The sequence below is a fragment of the Notechis scutatus genome, chromosome 6 (assembly GCF_049901735.1).
Source record: "Notechis scutatus isolate UNSWTSFEM ecotype Mainland chromosome 6, rNotScu1.2, whole genome shotgun sequence".
Classification (NCBI taxonomy): domain Eukaryota; kingdom Metazoa; phylum Chordata; class Lepidosauria; order Squamata; family Elapidae; genus Notechis; species Notechis scutatus.
Genome location: NC_142014.1, coordinates 1233279 through 1241346, shown reverse-complemented (window position 1 = coordinate 1241346; position 8068 = coordinate 1233279). Strand labels below are relative to the sequence as shown.

General features: G+C 37.7%; 1 long non-coding RNA gene across 1 annotated transcript; it reads left to right on the top strand.

Moving 5' to 3' along the window:
* The first annotated feature begins 5678 nt into the window (after positions 1–5678).
* Positions 5679–6596, top strand: LOC148130078 (uncharacterized). The gene is made up of 3 exons (XR_015750188.1): positions 5679–5853; positions 6030–6173; positions 6436–6596. It is a non-coding gene; the product is annotated as an uncharacterized LOC148130078 (long non-coding RNA).
* The last annotated feature ends 1472 nt before the right edge of the window (positions 6597–8068 follow it).

Sequence of the window (8068 nt, the reverse complement as noted above, 5' to 3'; positions counted from 1 at the left end):
ATTTTCAGAGTCATCAGAGTCAAAACTCCCAGCAGGATCGATCCTTCCAGTCACTATATATATATATATATATATATATATATATATATATATATATATATATATATATATATATATATATATATATTATATGTATATGTATATGTATATGTATATGTATATGTATATGTATATGTATATGTATGTATGTATATGCATGTACATGTACATGTATATGTACCGTATTTGCCGGCGTATAAGACGACTGGGCGTATAAGACGACCCCCAACATTTCCACTCAAAATATAGAGTTTGTTATATACTCGCCGTATAAGACTACCCCCTCTTCCACACACCTTCCACTTTTGCGCTTTTTTTTTTTTGACGCACTTTTCTGCTTTGGACAATTTTGAAATGAGCTAATCCAATTTTGAACCAAGAATATGCAAATAGCTATGGAGTTTAGAAATGAGTTTTAAAAATATTTTTCATTGCTTACCATTAAGCGTAAAATATGTTGTAAATAAAATGAGAACACAGGAAACGTTCTCTTCTCAATACAGCTGATCTCTCTCTCTCTCTCTCTTCTCTCTCTCTCTCTCTCTCTCTCACACACACACACACCAAAAACCCGGACACTGAAAAGGCTGCCAAGGAACAGTATATTCAATGCCTTCTCTTTAATCAAGAAACAAGGAATTCCTTAGAATCTTTTTTTTTCCCCAAGTGGCCCTCTTTAAAAAAAAATATGGAGGTAACACTTTCATTCAAAAAGTCTTCCAGTATCTGGAGTCGCTCAGACATATTGAAGTGAGGCAGGAGAGTAAGTGAAATTTGAAATGATCCAGCTACCGTTTTCTTCCCCCCGCCCCAAGGCCATTATCTCCACGTCAAACGAACGAGGGAGGCAAAGAAGCCAAACACGCTAAAAAGGATCTCTTTATTTTCCTACACAAGGTCACACCTACTTTTCCGCATTCAAAGGACAACCTCTCCTCACCACCACCACACACACACACACACCCCAATACCCGCAAACAATGTTCTGGGCATTAATCACCATTGCTACATTAACCTGGTAAATTTATACCCTGCCTCCCCCAGTGTTGCTTTTGACGGCAGGATTTCACACAGCGGGCGCTCGCTCGCTCTCTTCTCCGCTCTCCCACCGTTCGCACATGTTGGAAGCACCGTAAAACCTGATAACCCACCCGGGGCTCCCCATCCTTAACCTACAGCCGCCCGCATGCAAAACCTGCGTGCAAAAAAAAAAAGAAAAAGAAAAGTACGCCGCACGTGAGGATCTTCGAATCCTCTCCTCCCCACACCGCTAAGGAAGGAAGAGGGGGAAAGGTTGCGCAGTGCGTGGCGAGTGACACCCGCCACACACACACACACACACACACACACACACACACACACACACACCGCTCCCCCAGCCTCCCTCCCGGCTGCAACTCAAGCTCGAAGTGGGAGTCGGAGTCCTCCCGGCGTATAAGACGACCCCCCACTTGGAGGCATGTTTTTCAGGGCAAAAAGTCGTCTTATACGCCGGCAAATACGGTATATTCTCTCCAACTATTAAGTGAATATATATATATATTCATACAGAGAATATATATATATTCTCTCCAACTATTGTGCTATGTGGAAAAAGTGTGAGTATATTCTACTTTTATTTTGTTGTTTTGTTGTAGTTTTGTTTATCTTCCAACATTGGCCTCACTACACGTCATTTTCGAAAGCTTCTAGAATTGTATTGCTACTTATAGCTAAAGAGTATCATTGTTCTGTGTACAGGATTTGTTCATACATAGACCTAAAATTAAGAGTGGTAGGAATTTGTGGCCTTCCAGGTGCCAGTCTATGAATTGGCCTAATGTACTATTAGACTAATTGGCTGACTGATTCTGTCTTGGAATCTTGCATAGTAGCTCATCAAGGGGCAGAAGTAGCCCCCCATGGTTTTACATACTTCTCAATTTTGTTTACACAAAATGCTAATGGGGGGGGGGAAACACTTCATAAAGAAAGAAATATACATTAGAGCAGAAATATCCAGTAAGAATAGCATGTTTTCAGTTTATGAATGTAATGAAAATTTTTAAAAATTATACTGATTTTTATTATATTACTGGCCTTCTCTACATATTTTGTCTCTTCTAGTTTGCCAGTACGGCCAAAAAAAATGAAGAATACCCCGAAAGTCAATGACGTTCTTAATGATGATGCTTTTCTAAAGCGATACTGTAATGAAATAGAAGATTTGAAACGCCAACTGGAAGAAGTAAGTTGCCTAATCTAAATGGATTGGATCGGTCGTTTTCCAGGCCAGCAGGCCAAATCCATCAGTTAGCATGCCCCTTGAAAGTGTCCCTGTTCTAAAAACTCATTAATTGTCCAGTTTCTTGAATGATGCATGTCACAAACTTTCAGACTCTGAACTTCATTTTCTTCCAAGAGAATAAATGACTCGTTATGTATGTTTAGATGCTACCTACGTTTCAGTTGAATATGGCAAAAGTATTAGGACAAATAGAAAAACTGGGGGGAAATGCATCTAGCGATAGGAGCAGGAGTAGAGTCTGAACAGAAATTTTAAGAACCAGTGAAGAAGCTGGACAATTACTTAATAGAACTCCACAACTTATGGACTCCTGACAATCACAAGGGAAAGGGAGAAGCTTCTTATTATATGTTAGTAATCTGTAGCTAGCTCTTTTTATTTCTCCTCTGGTGACTTTAATAATTTTATTTTTTAAAGTCACTAGTAAATTTTCCTCTTTGTTGGGGACACTGGGAAGCAGGAAAGTGTTGATCCACTGAACCTTTGCTTGACTTAGAAAGTGATTTCTATGATCTCCAGCTGAAGAAGTCAAAAATATTCTCTTCTTCCTTGGACATGCTACCATAGATAATGTTTCCTGGACTACCTTTTCACAGACCATATGATTGCAGCCTTAAGTTAAACCCTGTAATGCAAATGTAAATGTTCAAATTCTTCCTATTTATTTCCTTGCAGAACCAAAATTTCCATTTGATAAGCAGCCTTGGTATCTTCTGTTTTAGGTTTTGTCACATTCTCCTACCAAAGATCAGTTAGCACAACTCTTGGAAGAGAAGAATTCTGTTCAGAAGGAGCAGCAAGACAGGATAAGAGAGCTGACAGAAATGTTGGTGACCGCATCCTCTTTTTTTGCAAGAGCGGGAGCTAAAGGTAAGTATGAAGATTAAATATGACATAAAATTAGAAAATATTGTTTGTTTTGGAATTGTTATGCGTGGGAGGATGGGGAAAGTTTATGTAAACATAAAGAAACACACACACACACTCATTTTCTTAGCCTTTCAGAAGTCCATTAAGATTTAGTTTTTTATTCAGACACTGGAATGTAGTGAGTATGTCTGGAGTAAGTTGTTAGGCATCGCAAGGGTTGATAAAGAAGCCAGGTTTTGTTTAGATTTTAGTAGTAATGGCTTTTATTCTTGTGATGATATAAGAAATATGATAAATCTCAAAACAAATAGCATGTCTTAAGTTCTAGATTTTTTAAATTTTAAAAATCCCACCAATGTAAGTCCAGGGTAAATAAAAAAATGATACATAAAACATGAGATATATTTTACGGCACTGTTGATTTACACCAGGCGTGTCAAACTCGATTTCATTGAGGGCCAGATCAGGGTTGTTTTTGACCTTGGGGGTGGGGAGCGTTTTTGCTTTTAGTTTGTTTTGCTAGCCCTTTGCCAGCCAAATGGAGCTCGGGGAGCTGTGCGCTGCCTCCTACAGTCTTCTGCCAGTGAAAATGGAGCATACGCCCCCCAGCTCCATTTTCGCTGGCAGAGGCACCATGGGCTGGTTCTTCACTGTTTCCAGGGCAACCAGATCTAAGCACCCCGCGGACCTTGAGTTTGGCACCCCTGATTTAGACACCGAAATAGAAAAAAAATAGGAAGCCTTCTTTCTCGTCTTAGTGATAGCCTGAGTAGTTGCATTTGTATGAAATTGTATTTTTGATGGTTCTGCAACTGTTTGAGAAAATAGTAAAAACTCTTAAATCAAGCTCGTCTTCTGCTATCTTCATATAAACAGTCTTCCGTTGACAATGCTTATTTGTCAGAACTCTTATCTATGTTTCTCAAGCTTATACTAATAGCATATATCACAAAACTTAAGCATTGCTTGTCAGGCTGCTCATAATGGGTCATAATGTCAGGTGCTGTTTACATTTACATGCTCTACACCTTCCCTGCCAAAGACTTTTCGAAATCAACATTGCCAATATTTTTCCCACTATAACAGTTTCTGCTAGAGTTCCTGACTCTACAGAGAACAAATTTGAACTCATTGTATTTATAACAGGTATAATGTACCTATTATATCAAGTCCTTTCTCAGATAGGTACAGGTGTATTAAGATTTCACATCTCAAAATTCCTCAACCTGCCTGCTGGCCAAGAAATTCCCACCATGTTTGAAATGTGGGAAAGCTTGGCCAACATATTGTTTACGTGTATGCTTATTTTTATTTTATTCTTAATTTAAGGCTAAAAAGAAGAGGCGTGTGACCTGGGCCCCTGGGGCTGTAAGCCAAGATGGGGGAATGCCTTTCTTAGAAGATTTTCCTAGTAGACCTAAACGCTTTAAAACTTCTCCATCTTGTGTCACAGAGATGGAAGAATGTAAGTTCTTTTCCTAAGAAACCATCATAGTACCAAAATGTGGGGGGTTTTTTTTTGGGGAAAAAAAAAAAAAATATATTTTTTTTTTTGGATTATTTTTTTTTTTATTTTTTTTATTGGGTTTTGGGGGTGTTCTCTCACAATATCCCCAGAGAAGTACCACCACCATTCTAAAAACTTTTTGATTAAACTGAGATTTGCAGATCTCAAACTATAAACTTAAGAAAAGTCTCTGGCACAAATGTATGGTATTCGGTTGTGTCTCTTTTCACTCTTAAGATGTTCTACAACTGGAGAACGGCCAATTGAATGAGAAGGGCAGAATATGTTGTCAGCATTCAGTTCTAGATATCCCTGCATACACACTACACCATTGCTAGATGGGTACCAGATTATTTGTAACAATTTTTGCTGGTCAAACTATTATCCCTTGAGCTCTCCCCTCCACCCCCAGCCATCTTTTTTTTTAAAAAAAATCTTCTATGTTACAAATTGACCAATTCATTCTTTATGTGGCACAGTTTTCTATCATATTGAATCAGAGAACTGGGGATAGGGTATAAGCCCCAAAATTCCCAGGACATCATTTTTAAAAGTGGGAAACTTCCAAATTACTACCTTCTCATTAACCCTACAATGCACATGGGGAAAAAATAAGACAAAATCCTGACATCTATGACATTGTCCCATTATCAACCTATAAACCTTGTGTAAATGTTTCCTCTGGATTCTGATTGTTAAAAATAAACCCTCTGCTATACACTCTTGGTGCCTTTCTTCGTATTTCTAAATAATCAGAAGTTTTGGACTTAACTCCCAAATAATCAGGGGTAAATGCAAAGCAGCCCAATTCCTCTTCATCAAAATCATGTTTCAGATCCAACACCTAGAAAACAATTCTTGCGAGCTGCAGCAACTGCTCTGCCTGAAAGAAGAGGAGAGTCAGCAGAATGTAGACAACACGAAGGATGCAGAACAGCTGGAAAGTATCTCTGAGTCCCAAATGGAAGCCCCACAGAGGGAGAAAGCCGAGCTGGTTCAGAAAGTTCAGAGCACTGAAGAAAACATCAAATATATCAGCCAAGAAAAAGAGCATCTGAGAACAGAAATGGAGGTTCTTCAAACCGAGAAGGATAACATGATTCAAACTGTCCACCATCTGAGTGTGACTATAGCGAGGCTTGTTCCAGTGGTAAGAATTCATTCACATTCATTCATTCATTCAATTTATATGCCGCCATCTTGTTTCAAAGTAAATTAATTTGCTGCCACCTTTGAGGGAAGTCCTTTTTATTGGAATAGCATTTTATTTAAATGTGGTGGTCAACTTGATTGCATGTGACTATTATTATTTTGTTGTTGTTAAAGAATTTGGAACTGCAGCAAGAACTGAAGGAGGCTAATAATTCTCTCAGAGAACATAAGGAAATGGTAGAAGAACTAAAAGAAAAAATTGTATCTACAGATTTGTATCTACAGACTTTGAAAATTCATGAGGAGCTGAAGAAAAAGGTAAGAAAGATGCAATTTTTAAATGTTTTAATACTAAAGAGTGTCTCTTGTTTTAAACTCCCCTTCCCTGGTCAATATTTTTATTTAAACTAAAGGAATTGGTGGAATCACAATTTCATGAACTTAATATTTCTTTGTTTTATACATTTATGTCCTGAATAATTGTATCTCATGACATAATCTCTCTCCTTTCCTCTCTCTCTCCCCTCTACACACACACACACACACACACACACACACACACACACACACACACACTAAGAGTGAGGATAGTCAACTTGAACTGGAAAAATTGATGTATGTAAAATCACAAGAAGATGAGGTAAATATTCAGAAGAATTTGCTTCTTGAGAAACAGCAGATGTTTCAGAAATTTGAACAAGAGATTAAAGAAGAAACAAAGCTTTGAGACCTAGCGCCATGCAACAGGGTGAGCTGCTGTTATTGCCCCCTGTAACTGACTACCTAGCAGTTCTAAAGCATGCAAATGCAAGTAGATAAATAGGTACCACTTTGATGGGAAAGTAACACATTCTATGTACTTCAGCATATGATCATGCTGATCACATGGCCACGGAAGTGTCTTCATACAACGTTGGCTTCCTCAGCTAAGAAACAAAGATGAGCACCGCCCTCTAGAATCAGACCTGATTGGAGAAGGGAAGCCTTGAGCTTTATATACCGTACTAGCCATTTCTATAACAACAAACCTATCTAATCAACAAAACCCAAAATCGAAGTTTCATATTTTTTTCCATTTCAAGCACAAAAATCCAAAAGTGGCTTCCAAATAGAAGCAAAATTAAGTGTATTCATTTATTTAATCAAAGCAGTCAATTTAGCCATCCCTGCTAACACCATCCATTTTTGCAACCATTCGTCCGTTGCAGGAATCAAAAATGTCTTTCCATTTTTAGAGTTCTATTAAGTATCCTATTTAATTGGACATAATCTGCTCATATTGATAATAAGTCAGATAATAAGTCACCACTGAATATATATTCTCCTTTCCAGGATTCTGAAATGAATGTCAAACGAAAAGACGCAAGACTGCTTTGAAATCTTGGAGACAAAAATATTCGAATAATGGTAAATGCTATCACCATTTATTTCCCATTGATTGAATCTGCATTAAGTGGAGTTCTAACTTCTACCTTTTATCCTTCTTCTGCCTACTCTCACAACAAAGACTGAACTCCATTTCCAATTATACCCAATCTATCTATAACTTGTATATTATACCAGAAAACAGAGGAACATCCTTTTGCAATCCAGGAGGTCTTGATATAGAAAGATGAATTGTAAATCTAGTGGTTTCCTCAGAATAATTGCTACTCCAAGAACTCTTCTCTTGTGCTGCTGGTATCAGGGGTGTCTTCAGATTATGGTAAAAAAACAACCCAACCACCTCACAATGGCACTGGTAACAGTGTGATTGAAACTCCATTTCTTTTTTGGAATATTGTACTTAAAAGATGGACAGTGTTGATTATGCAATTGTGGCTGCCATTTTGAGATTGTCATTTTTAAAATCACACTCTGCAGATATCTTGCACAGCTACTTTTCCTCAGCTGTCTATGAATATATAATATATATTCTGCTAAGGGGAGGATTAGAGCAAGGGGAGATCTAATGTTCAACAATGGGTACAGTAGCTTGTTCACATGAATGCAATTTAAAAATGCACTCTGGTTGATCAAGACATGTTTCTTAATAGCACAAGATTGTGATCTTTTTGACTATGAAATTTTATTTTATTCCTGCTATGGAATAAAATAAAATTTCATAGTCAAAAGATCACAATCTATGCCTTTAGTGGTTGTGAGAAAAACCACTGATTTTAAAAGATGAAAACCTTTGTTAATTTCAGCCTGTTTCCTTTTTATTTCAGGAG